We start from the raw sequence: 14,100 nt of genomic DNA on the forward strand, positions 1-14,100 counted from the left end.
CCTCTGAAATGAAACCAGCCCAAAAATAATCTTAAAGAGAAATGAAGAAACAAGTCCATATATCCATCCCTGCCCTTCCTCTTACACATTAATTGTACATCTCTGTTTCTAAATAGTTCCTTTGACCTTCAAACTCTAGAGGTCATCTTTGAAACCTCCACTTCTGTTCATGCCACCATGAATTAAACACTGGCTACTGTGTAGACCCAAAGTCATACACCAGCAACTGAGAACAGCATCTCAAATAAATGAAGGTACATCTACTAGTCAGGAAAAGAAGGCTATTTGATTAAATGAACATTTCTTTATTATCAAGGATGATACCATTTGTTTATTTTCATTGCCTTGCTCTTCAAAATTGCCCTCTCATTCCGTAAGAATATTTTTTAATATTCTTCTGCATAATTTTATCCATTCAATTATCTGAAATTGTTTCCACTTCAAAAAGATACCCAACTAGGTCTTCTTATGGAACTAAATATGATTTCCTCTTGCTATAACCACTTTTTTCCACTAGAAATAATTTTTACATGTAGGAAGTCTGCTTTTTTTTTTTTAGGTTAATATATTTTGAGAGAGACAGAGACCGTGCAAGTGGGGGAGGGGCAGAGAGAGGGAGAAAGAATCCCACAGGGTTCTGCACTAACAGTGCAGAGCCTGATGCAGGGCTCAAAGTCATGAAACCCTGAGATTATGACCTGAGTTGAAACCAAGAGTCAGGCGCTTAACTGACTGAGCCACCCAGGCACCCAGGAAGTCTGCTTTATACTTCCCAGTTTGGGAAAAAAAGAAGAGAGAACTTCCCAGCATTTCTCTACCTCTTTCTGACCTAGCCTCTCTTCTTTTTTTCTTATTTTGTCTTTCTTTCACCTCCTTGAACTATTGGAGCTGAGGAACAGAAACAGAAGCTTGGGGTTGTAGTGGCTGCTTGGACCCGCCCTTGGCCCAAAGTTCCTTGAACCTTAAAATTTAAAAAAAAAAAAAAAATTAACAAGTAGAAAATAGGAACACTACAAAACAGTTTCTAAGTTCTACTCACCCTGCTTTGAATTCTTTCCATGGCATGCACATGTTGAACGCTTTATACCAAAACTGTCCATGGAATTTTCTTTCAAAAATATCCTACAGGCACCTAAAACTTAGAGTTCAATTTAAAAAAAAAAAAAAAAAAAAGAGGAGGGCAGTATTCAGATATGTAAAGAAACCTAAATTCAATTTTCTTTTGCTGATAATTGCTGTGTAACCTAAGACACGTGTCTGTTATTGTAAAAATGCAATGGAAAATTCTACCATTAATTAAATGTGGCCCAAATTTGGTAGAAATGAATCCCATAATACTGACATAATTGTACATATCCACTGCAATTTATGTGGCAAGCAAATAAAAGGTGCTGTGAAAGGCATACATGGGAGACAAGGACAGAAAATCACCAGCAAAGCATGAGCCCAATCACATTGCCCTTCTGCTCAGACCTTTGCAGTGGCTTCCTGTCTCTTTCAGAGAAAGCCCACTACCTTTGCAAAGGCCAAGGTTCTGCACTCTGCTCCTTCCGGAACTTCTCCCAATTTACCTCATTCACTCAAATTCAGCCACACCAAACTCCTTACTGTTTATTAGACAGTAGGTCAACTTCAGAACCGTCATGATTCCTGTGCCTGAAACAGTGTTCCTCTAGATGGGTGCCTGCTGGCTCCTGTGTCTCCTTTGGATGTCTGCTCAAATCCCACGGTTTCAGTGAGACCTTCCCTGGCCACATTATATAAAATAGCAGCCTCCACTATCACTCATAGGTACCTGCTACCTCCAATATCTTTGATCCCCGCTAGCCCTCTTTACCTCTTCCAGAGCACTTACAAACATCTGACACTCTGTATATTTGTTGATTTGTTTATTGTCTGCCTTCCCTCACTGGAAGGCAAGCTCCATTAGGGGATGAACTTAGGTTTGTTCCCCAGCATCTACAGCAATGCCCATCACAAAAAAAGGGGGGCTCAGCAAATGGATGAAGAATTAATGAACTTCTGATGTTTAAATCCAAACATAATTCCATATCTCTAAGACCTCTTTCTTTTTGTGTCTTCACAGAAAAATTATCTTTGTTCCTGAATCTTTTATCACTGAACTGGTAATTAGATACATTTAACATTGGACATATTTAACATAAAAATAAAAATTCAGAGTTTTTTCATGTTGAAAATGATACATGAATATTAGTGACACTCTTTCAAATATAACTTTCTTCCATTCTTTCATTATCTTACATACTGCCTTCTCTCTTCAGCTCTGGCTTAAAAACTAAAATAGTAGTGCTCACTGGTTTTTCCCGTGACCTCTTATACAATTATTTCCTTGATTGGTTTCAATGTGTGTTTCATTTGGCTCCAGCACAGAAAGCTCTCTACACCTTCTCTTCATTCATAACGTTTTCCCCATTTTTGTCATGTCCCTGGAGCCCCAGAAACTATGAAATTTCAATTAATTTTTAAAATTTTTCTAATATCTATTTGCCATGGTCCTACCCTTACCCACTACTATGGGTAATCTTTGGACAAATGCAGTGGCCCAAGAGCTCTTATGGAATTAGATTCTCATGAAACAGTTTGAGCAAAGGAGTCCCTGATTTCACCGAGTCATGTAAAAGATGTGCCTGGAAACAAGTTGGCTTGTTCCCTTCCTCAATAATAATAAGTTGAGAAGCAGAAGTATGTTAAATACAGAGCTAAAAGCTAACCTATTTTTTTCTGTGTTTCTACATTTTTTATGGAATTTTACTCTTGTGCATAAAACTCTTTCTTTATAGAGCACTAAACTTTAAAAGAATTTAGGACATTACATCTTTTCCATTTTTCCATCTTCTATAATTTCACAAACCACCACTTGCTGATGAAATCCTGCCATGTTAGCTTCTCTTCTTTTTCCCTGTTCCTAACTCCAGTGCAGATCTGAAATCTGAACATAAACATTGCTGTCCAATAGGATTTTCTGCAACGATGGAAATGTTTTATATCTACACTGTCCACTGCAGTACCCACTAGCCACACACATATGGCTATTGAGTATTTGAAACCTGGCTAATGCAACTGAGGAACTAAGTTGTTAATTTTTCAGAAGGGCATCTTTAATGAAGATAAATTTCCCTCACCAAAAACAGAAAGAGTAGATGAACTCAGTCTACATCTATGTGTGGTCTACGTCTGTATCCCAAACTCATATCCTTATCTCCTCTTGGTCACATACTTTATTATTCCCAGGGTCTTTCAGGCAAATGCCCTAGAAAAATAAAACTGAAAAAAGTACTTTGACAACAACCAACTCTCAGGTATCTATAGTGGGAAAGTAATGGGTATCAGTATTATGATGAAACTAGGGTTTCGTGTTAACTTTGGGTTGAGAATCTTATACAGTGACTGCTACTGCAATAGTAGAATATACTTAATTTCGTTACTTTTGCCCACAATGTAAGGTACTTTTAGGTTATGATTTCCAGATAAAAAGGTTCAAAATAGAAGGAGAAAGTGACCTAGAGATCTTGATAACCTGACTTCTGAAATACTTGATTACCCGAAATTTAAATTGTCCCACTTGCATCAATGTGTTATTTTCACCTGTGATAATTTAACATTAGTTGAAATTTAACAGTATTCTTAGCAATACTGTGGAGAAATTTTGAAATTTCAAGCTTCTCCGAATGAATTCACTCAACTTAAAATGGGTTTATGATACTATATTGGATTCCTTTGATTCTTAAATATACAGTCTTTATCATCATAGAAATCCCTCCATATTGTGGGTGTTACCAAAGTTTCGTATCTTTGCCTCTTTGTATATTTATGTAGGACTCCTTTTTAAATTTTTTTAAGTATAGTTGACACATAATGTTACATTAGTTTCAGGTATACAGCTTTGTGATTTAACAAGTTTATACATGATGTTACGTTCACAAGTGTGGGTACCATCTGTCACCATAGGATGCTATTACAGTATCATTGACTATATTCCCTATTCTGTGCTTTTTATCCCTGGGACTTTATTCGTTCCATAACTAGAAGCCTGTATCTCCCATTCCCCTTCATTCATTTTGCCCAATCTCCTCTGGCAATCATCCATTTGTTTCCTGTATTTATAGGTCTGGTTCTGCTTTTTGTTTCTTTATTCATTTGTAGTATTTTCTCAGGTTTCACTTATGACTAGAACCATATGGTATTTGTCTTTCTCCGTCTGACTTATTTCACTTAGCATAATACCCTCTAGTCCATCCATGTTGTCTCAAATGGCACGATCTCGTGCTTTTAATGGCTACATAACATTCCTCTGTGTGTGTATCTGTGTGTGTGTGTGTGTGTGTGTGTGTGTGTGAGTGAGTGTGTACCACGTTTTCCATATCCATTCATCTGTTGATGGGCACTCAGGTTGCTTCCATGTCTAGCCTATTGCAAATAATGCTGCAGTAAACATAGGGGTGCAGATATCTTTTCAAGTTAGTGTTTTCATTTTCTTTGGGTAAATACTCAATTGTAGGACTACTTTCTAACTACTTTCTAGACGTCATGTCTTCACAGAGTTGCTACGATAGTGCCACACCAGCGAGTAGGATGTTAGCCCATAGCCAGACAAAATATGTCCAAAACCAGGGGGGAAAAGCACTTACCAACAGCTCCACAGGGTTTGTTCTGCTTATCACTATTTTTGAGATACCCTGACCTGAACAAAACAAACTGAAAAGACAGAAACTACATTATCCCAAGAGAGATATAACACACATTGACATATTAAAGATTCTGAGAAGTCCAGTAGCAAAGAAACCTGTTGGCTATTTTTAGACTCAGTGTTTCTCTGTAAATTTGGCCTTAAAACATTTTATTTTCTCACCTGATATCTCTTAATAGTCCATAGAACTAATATTCTAGGGAATACACTTTGGGAAACCCTGTCTCAGCATTAGATATTCCTAGGTATCAATTTCTTGTTTCCAAATATTCTGGTGTATTCCAGCTCTAGATACATTCAACAGATTCAGAAACATTATAGACTCTATGGACTCTGGATTTGAGAGGGTTTCCAAGAGGTCAGTAAAATGGATGATAGGTAGATACATGATAGATAAATAGGTAGGTAGATAGATAGATAGATAGATGATAGATAGAGAATGTTCACTGTGTAATCCTAGAGCCCCTCCACCCCCCACCCGACACCACGAGAACTTTTCTAATAGTTTGTAGTTGCTTCCCCAAGAGACTTCAAACATATTTGGGATCACAATTGCTCATCAAGTTAGAAATTTGTCATTAATTGCAGATGCAATTATCTTTATGATTATTCCTTTTAAGTAGGCTCTTGTAGACAAGATTTCCCCCACTGGAAATACCTGGAGGGTCTGTTAAAAATAGCAATTGCCAGGGCCAGATAACACACAGTACTTTTCATGATTTGCCTTAGTTTTTAGCTTGATTTCTTTGAGACAACAGGCTGGGGAATGAACTCTCCGACATGACTTAGTTAAGGAAATTATCTCTGTAAGGACTGCTCATGAAAATACTGTGTGGTGAAGATGAAAAATATCTCTGAAAGTCAGAAAAGCATCATTAAATAAGGCGGCTGGGTGGCTTAGTCAGTTGAGCATCTGACTATTGTTTTTGGCTCAGGTCATGATCTCACAGTTTGTGAGTTCAAGCCCCACATTGGGCTCTGTGCTGACAGCTTGAAGCCTGCTTGGGATTCTGTCTCCCTCTTTCTCTAGCTCTCCCCCACTAGCTCTATCTCTCTTTAAAAAATAAATTAAAATAAACTTTAAAAAAAAGCATCATTAAAGTAGTCTTCCCTCAGGAACAACATTACGTAATGGCTTCTTCCAAACAAATAATAAGTAAAATGGAAAGGATTTACATGGTATCCAGATTTTAGGATTTGAGAGTTCTGAGATATGTTTTATCTACCTAATAACTACTATCTGCAAACCACTTTAATATGTGAGTCTCACAGAGAGTGTCTTTATCTGCATCACACATTCTTCTCCAAAAAAGATCTCTAGCTGTTCTTTTAATCTGTATAAGAAGTTGAAACCAGGCTATGACAGCAGATTGCGTGAGATAGTACTATATAGAAAATGAACTTTGGAGTCAGAAAGACACAGGTTCAAACTGCTACTCTAACAGTTATGAATTGTGTAACCATGAGAGACAGTTTAACTTTACTGAATGTCATTTTCTCCATCTGTGAAATGGATGATACAGCACCTACAACAAAGGATCATCAAGGGAATCTAATGAGAGAGTGTATGTAAAGCATCTAAAACAGGGCCTTAAAAATAGTAAAATGTATCAGAAAATGGGGATTATTACTCTAAGCTATTATTTTGGTCTAGGAAAACTTTCTGAATAATTTTTCTCTATATATAGTTTCTAGAATATAATATTCAAGCATCCATTTATTTAAGCTACTTACCACATGGATTCTATTCCTTTATTCAACAAATGCTCTGGTCACAAAGGATCAGGAAATAAGACAGAGTCCTGAGCCATGGTACAAATCGTAGCAGCACATCACAGCAAGTGTATTATGAAAGAGGTATGATCACAGTGCTGTAGGAAGACAAGAAGGGAGTGGCAAATTCTGTCCAAGTGTGGCTTGGTCTTTTAGGGAAGAAAGCAGAGGATTTGTGCCCTGAAAGACCAAGGGAATTTGCCTGGTGGAGGAGAACAAGAAGGATCTTTCAGCAGATGTATCAGGAAACGAGATGTCCAGTGAGGCTAGATGTCCATGTGTGGCTTTAGGGAAGGAAGACAGGAAGAATAAGGTTCAAGAGTTTCCATATAAGAGGGTGGAGAAGCCAGAATTGGACAGACTGGAAGGAAAAGGGAGAAAAAAGTAATTAAGTTATTAAACATTTATTATGGCTGGCATCGTACCAGGTGCTTTATCTACACCTTTGCTGATAAGTAGTATTATCTCTGTTGTGCAGATGAGGAAAGTTTGGCTCTCAGAAGTTAAGCAAGTTGCCCAAAGTTACATAAAAAGAAATTGAAGGAACTTGGATCCCAGCCCAGGTTGTCAGATGACAAGAGCCCATGCCAACCTCTATTTTAAGCAAGGGGAACCAGCAGGGGTCTTCAATCAAGGAAGTAACTTCATAAAAAAAATTTTTTGAAAGGAAAAGTATGGTGACAGAATATAAAATGATGGGCTAGAGGGAGCTAAGTCTGGGGATTGGGAGATAAATTAGAGGTTATTGGATTTTTGAGGGAGAAAGATGAGGAAGGACCCAGCGAGCCAGCCCAGTGCAGGTGGAGAGAGAAACAGTTCTTAGAGAGACTGGGTACCAGTCCAATTGGGTACCAATTGGATGTGAATATACCTCCGAATAAAATCTCTGAACCCAGACATGATAGAATGTATGTGAGGGAGAAGAGTGGGCTACTTCATTAAAATTGTTTATGCTAATTTGGAAGCCCAGAACCAAACACATAACATTATATCATCTAAACCTGTGCTATCAGGCATGGTCCAAGACCAGCCCATAGATTCACCCAGGAAATGCCAAAGAGACATTTGGCATTTGGCATTATGCCCCACTCAGGACATTCTGAAATAATCTGCACTTTCATGAAATCTCCCGATTAAAGAAAAACCTAATGTAGGAAAATTAAATTGAGAGTAATAGAGAAGAAGGTGTCAGAGAAGACAGGCAATTTTCTATAATCTGTAATTTTTATAATCTATAATCTTTCAAAAAGCATTCTGGTTAGCAATATTTTATTCCATATTACTTTTATTATGTTAAGAAGTTTCTAGAAGAAACAGCAACAGGTGCTGACATAGCCAAGATGTAAAAGGCAGATGCTCCTTCAAATTCAGTACTTTATAAAAGACTGCCAAATCCAAGCTGTAACCGAATGATTAGGTAGCATTTGATCTGCTCATTCGGAATGTCAGCAGGGCTAATGCTTGCATAAGCTCTCTGCTGTCTCATAATGTCCTTCAGTTACCAGGAATATAGAAATCCAAAAGGGAGTCTATTTTATCATCATGATTGCCTGAGAAGGGGACAGAACAGAAAGATCTTAAAATATTTTCTGAATGTTCAGTTGGTTCATTGAATACATATGTTTATTAATGTGTGCGTAGGTGTGTAATGTCTTGAACACTGTCCTGAATTTACTATTCTGCTCTCTAATTACTATTGATCCAAAGTCCCAAGATTGTACCCAACAATTCATGAGAATCAGAGCCAACACAAGTAGGTTTGTAGGAGTCTGTAGGGGAAAAACAATGATAGACCTCAGAAAAACTGCACCAGCTAAAAGCCTCCACCCGGGATTTGCCCTCAAACTCTTCTAGACCATTGGTCCAGTGATTTGTACCAGATTCCTCTCGACCTCATCTACCCTAATGAGCATTGGCATCCTTTGCATAAAGAACACGGGGACTATATATTCTCATTGTCTTATAATTTGATCTTTTATATGTGATAGGAAAATTGAAATACTTCTTGGCTCAGTAGGAAAAGTTTGTATACATCTTAAATTGTGGTACAAGGCAGTGGTGTTCAGATCCCCTCTCTGGTCAGAATAGTCATATTCCTGTGATGGCAGTGTCCTGAAGAACTTACGGTTCCCTGTGCTGTTTTCATCATTATCAATTGTTCATTAACAAAGAGTTCTGCGAACCTGCTATGTCCAGGCACTGTTCTAGGCTCCGGGGCACAGAGGGGAACAAAGCCACTGTTCACATGGACCTGACATTCAAGTGAGATAATGAAAAAGTAAAAATACAATCATTAAGTAGCATCCAGTAGTGATACATAGCAATGGAGAAACAGTATGGTGTCCTAGGAAAGAGCCATAGAGACGCCATTTTCAATATGGTATTAAGTCAGATTTCTCCTGGGTGGTGATACCTAATATGAGATCTGAGTCAAGAGGTTAGACATGGGAGGAGAAGAGTTCCAGGAAAGAGAGCCTGCAAAGGCAAAGGCTTTGGGGGCAGAAGCCCATTAGGCATATCTGGGAAGTAGCAAGGTCAACACTATAGGAGCAGAGGGAGAATGAGGAAGAGTGAAAGGAAATGGCCAGCCTGGTGCCGGACCACATAGGTCCTCGAAGGACCTCAAGAGTCACCTTAAAGTTAACACAACAAACAAACAAATCTTTAATTTACTGAAACAGGCACTATACTAATAAAATATATACATTACTCAGGCTAATCCTCACAATAATCCTGTACGTGGCTATCATCATTATCCCTCAAGAAGACTGAGACTTAGATAAATTAACCTAGATTAATGACCATTAATCAACCTTAGATTAATGACCAAGGTTGCACAGCTACTAATTGTTGGAGCTGGGGTTTGAACCCAGGTCTGTCCAACATCAGAGGCTATTATACTTATCATAATGTTACGATAGATCTCTGGAATCAAAATTTACATGCAGTTTATGGGTGGAGATATTGTTGAAGTTCACGTATATTGATATGGCTCTAGGTTCTTTTGACAGAAGGATAGAATTTTATTCTCCAGTCTTCACCACAATCAAATGTTATTTTAGGTCATATTTTCATGTTCTTGACACAATAAGATTGTCACTGAATGTTCGAAGTTTCACAACAATTTCATATAAGAATTTAAGGTATAAAATAATCAAATTTTTACAACATCTAGTTAACCCCTCATCAAACTGAGCGGACAATAAGCCACTCCACACAGCTGCGAAGACATTCGCATTTCAAAAATACTTCGTATTAGGGGCGCCTGGGTGGCGCAGTCGGTTAAGCGTGCGACTTCAGCCAGGTCACGATCTCGCGGTCCGTGAGTTCGAGCCCCGCGTCAGGCTCTGGGCTGATGGCTCGGAGCCTGGAGCCTGTTTCCGATTCTGTGTCTCCCTCTCTCTCTGCCCCTCCCCCGTTCATGCTCTGTCTCTCTCTGTCCCAAAAATAAATAAAAAACGTTGAAAAAAAATTAAAAAAAAAAAAATACTTCGTATTAGCTACTGAATTTGGGATACGGATGTTCAAAATATTTGGTACTTTCTACTTCTTCCCAATTTACATCGTCTTTGCTAATTTGTGCACCTGCTTTTCTAAAATTACCTCGCAAGACATGTGTCCCTCAAGGAGGTCTGTTCCATACATACCCATCCTTTTTCATCCCATTCTCCCACATAAGAACCCTTTCGAGCCTCTCACTGCTTGTTAAAACCTGGCTGTTTCTCTCCATCTACACATTCTGCTTCACCAACTGAGCATGGATGGCTTGATTCTGTTCTCCAAGTCTCAGAGGACCTGACTTTGCCCACTTGCCACCTTCGATTAGAACACCAACATTTAGTTCTGGCCTCCCAACCACACTTGTATCTCCTGCTGACCACACTGTCTCTTAGAGTTCTTCGGTTGGTTGAAAAATTCCTAACTCACGCACAACTGATTTATCTGTCATCTTCCAATAATGTAGGATAGTTTTCAAATCTGTTTGTAGGAGTTTCCTCAGGAAAGCTCTGGAATCTGGGTGATCTGAGGCACACATTTTAATGACATGAAAACCTAATTTAAAACATAAAATTCACTTAGCACAAAAATAAACTAGGTAGCTTTTCTTTCCTCTAATGCCTTCTGTCTTACAAACTGGTACATTTTAGAGCTAGTTCTTTTTAAGAAAGTTCTGCTCAATGGGGCAATGAGTTGTTGTAGAATAAATGGAATAATTTTGTTTTCCATTACACTATTGATGCCAGTATTAAGCTTAGCCTGATCTTTGTATGAACACTTTAACAAAAGTTCTGCTCAGGTGGTGGTTTTGTTTTTGTTTTTTTTAAACAAAACTCAGACTTTTCTTATGCTGCTGTTACACTGCAAATGGACCCAAATATCAGAGGGCATGTAGGTCAGTTATAAATTATCACAGGCTTTTTTTAATTATTATTCATTTTCAGGATAACAGTTTTTAAAATACTCTATATTCTCCAACAGTTTGTTGAACTGCAGAGGCTGAAAAATTCTGGGCTTGTAAAGAAACTGCAGTGTCTAAAACTCTCCAGAAGCACTCAGAATGACAGGGCTCTTAACCAATAAAACGTGAGATTCAAGGAACACATTGTCACAACTCAGCAAATAATAAGGAGCAGGTATGAGTATGACGTCACTGAAAAACATTCTCATTGGCGGTTCCGCTTTGTGCTGGTTACAGTTCTATTTGTGGAAGCAGCAGCCTTATTCAAATTAACCTTTTCATGCAGAGGGGAGGAGGAAGGTGGTGAGTAATGCTCTGCAGTCTTTTCCCTGAAGGTGATGTGCTCTCAAATTCTCTTTACATTGCCTTTGAGCAGGCAAAATAAAAATAAATTCAGCTGTGGCAGTGTTTCGCAGGGATAATAGCTGCTTGAATTAGATCAGGTCAGTGAAAAAGGAATGGAATAGAAGCTGTTGCAGAGTTAAAACAAATTTCTGAATTTTCTCTTTGCTTTTATTCCACCCTCCACCACCCCCGTATTATTTCTCCATGCCTCATTCTTGGACTCAGTTGCTGCATGGATCAGACTTGGTGTCCCTCCAATCAGCCATCTGAGGGACGGATTTCTGTGAACACTAACACCTCTAGCCTGTGCTAAGGGTCTAGCAGACAGGTCAGATGAACGGATGGTTTTCTGGCATTGTACAAATACTCAGGAGTATAAAGCTGATGAGATAATTTAATCACATTTACTGTAGTCTGTAAGGAACTGTCATTCTCTATCCTGTTACTGTTACATAATATAGGGCCTCCAGCTACATCAACGATACTCAGGAGAGCCGACTCCTTTTTCACTCTTAGCACTTTGCTTTAACTTAAGAGAGCTCCAGTGGAGAGGGCCAGTTCATGTCTCTGTTCCCCTGCTAGGGTGCCTTCTAGCACTTTGCACAACTTTGCTTAAATAAAATGCTTAGGGCCTTCGGCCTTATGTTATTTTATGCCTTCCCACTTCAGTGGCACTTTCTTGTCATCTGCAAAGATCATTCAGGATATAAACCATGTAAAATTTTGAATCCTGCTTTAGAGAAATTGGCTTTAGTCATTTCTTGTTTCTGCTGTTTATATTTTATTCCCTTCCCTTTTCACCTCTTCCTATTTCAAAATGCCTCTACTTGTCAGAGACTATGACTATATATATATATGATACATATTATATCATATATAATCTAATATGTATTATATTATATATATGGCATATATATATATACGTATATATACGTATATATATATCTGGCAAAAGTCTAAAGAAAGTTGACAATCAACCTATTATCTCTGCCACAATATGGGATGTCTTAGCCTTAGTCTCTTTTGGCTCCTATAACAAAATGCCACATACTGAGTGGCTTATAAACAACAAAAATTTATTTTGCACACTTCTGGAAGACTAGAAGTCTGAGACCAGGGCGAGGTGAGCATCCTGTTCAGGTACAGATTTCTTCTTGTACCCTCACATGGTGGAAGGAGCTAGGGAGCTCTGTAGGGTATCTTTTATAAGGGCACTAATCCTAATTATTAGGGCTCCACCCTCATGACTTAATTCCCTCCCAAAGACCTCACCTGCTAATATCATCATCTTTGGGGGTCAGGATTTCAACATATGAGTGGGGAGGCGGGGGGGGGGGGGGGGGACGCAAAAATTCAGACCATATCGTGGGGTTAGGCAGAAATGGCTATATTTCAGGTCAGAAACAAGCTGTTGCATGCAAAGAGCTAGTGTCTTTGCTCCAAACTTAGGACTCCTTGCTGCACTACCATTATATGTCCTTAAAGAGGTGTTAACCTCTGAGATCTTAGTGCTTCCCTCGCTACTCCACTACGAATATTCATTCTTGTCATCAAACGTTAATGACAATGTCACCAGAATGACACTACATGTTACTTTCTCCATTTGGTCTCTCTGGATTTGTTTTGCATACCTTACAATTCTTTTAAATCTATCTGGGTGTTGTGCTGTTACTGGGTTCTGAACAAAACTATACAGATTCAGAAAATAGCAGCTTGTGTGAGAAAGGTTAGGGCAGTAGGTTTTCATCACTGGTGAATAAATAATGCAGGAGGAGGTGGACTGCAGAGAAGCCCTGGGAAGCTCCCTGGCAGGCGGGGAGCAGGTGTGCACAGGGGTGATGAGCAGAACAGAGGCAGGGAAGATGAGGCACAGGCTGCCCAGGCCCATGCCACCCTCACCACCTGGCCCTGCCCAAGACCTGCAGGCCTTCTGCCAGGAATCACCGAACTGCTCAGCTCTTTCATGGACAGCTGCCGAAATCCCAGGAATCAGGTGTCTGGAGCTTTTAGCACAGCTCTCTGCATGTCCCGGGAACCCACCAACCAGTCTGGCTTGCCCAGCTTTCCATATTTGGACTTGTTGCAATTTTCCCTGCTGAAGCCCAGCCCTTCCTTTGAAAGGAGACTGTTCTGTGGCCTACCTTGGCAAACCTCTCTTGGAGAGGAGCTCAGAGGTTGCCGACTTGACCTGGCGCACTGAGCACTTTCAGCTCATTATGCCTGAATGCTGCATTGTTCCTGTGCTGAATGAAGTTCTAGAAAATGACTTTCAGATGTGAGATTCCCATTCTGGGGCTGTTGTACCCCCTCGCAGTTTATAATCTCATAAAACTCATCATCTTTGTTTGACTCTGGACAAAAATGAAAAGATTCATAAAACAGCATCCTAGATGAGATGGACTGATACCAATTTGAAATGCTTCAGCCTAAGACCACTACCAAATAATTTCATTATTGCCCTTCCACTGCCCTTACCTTTTTAGTTTGTGGGTTTGCTTCTCTTGCTGGAGCTCTCTAACCCATCGGGTTATTTTAGGTACTGCCGGCAAATTACTGTGACCCTCTTTATCTGAACTCTGATCAAAAAGCTGCCTAGTTCTCCTCAGGTTTTTTTTTTTTTTTCTTTTCTCCACCGCCCCCCCACCCCCCTCCCCTTAAACCAGAAAAGTAGCTGCTGAAAGCAGAACAGTTGCCATGGCAACCTCTTGGCAGCTTCCTCCGCGGAGAGTAACAGCGCTGATTTCCCGAGGAGGCTGGGTGGGAGGGGGTGGAGCTCTGAGGAGGTAAAGGAAGGTTACTGTGCACTTAGTTAATA

The sequence above is a fragment of the Neofelis nebulosa genome, chromosome 1, assembly GCF_028018385.1.
Source record: "Neofelis nebulosa isolate mNeoNeb1 chromosome 1, mNeoNeb1.pri, whole genome shotgun sequence".
NCBI lineage: Eukaryota > Metazoa > Chordata > Mammalia > Carnivora > Felidae > Neofelis > Neofelis nebulosa.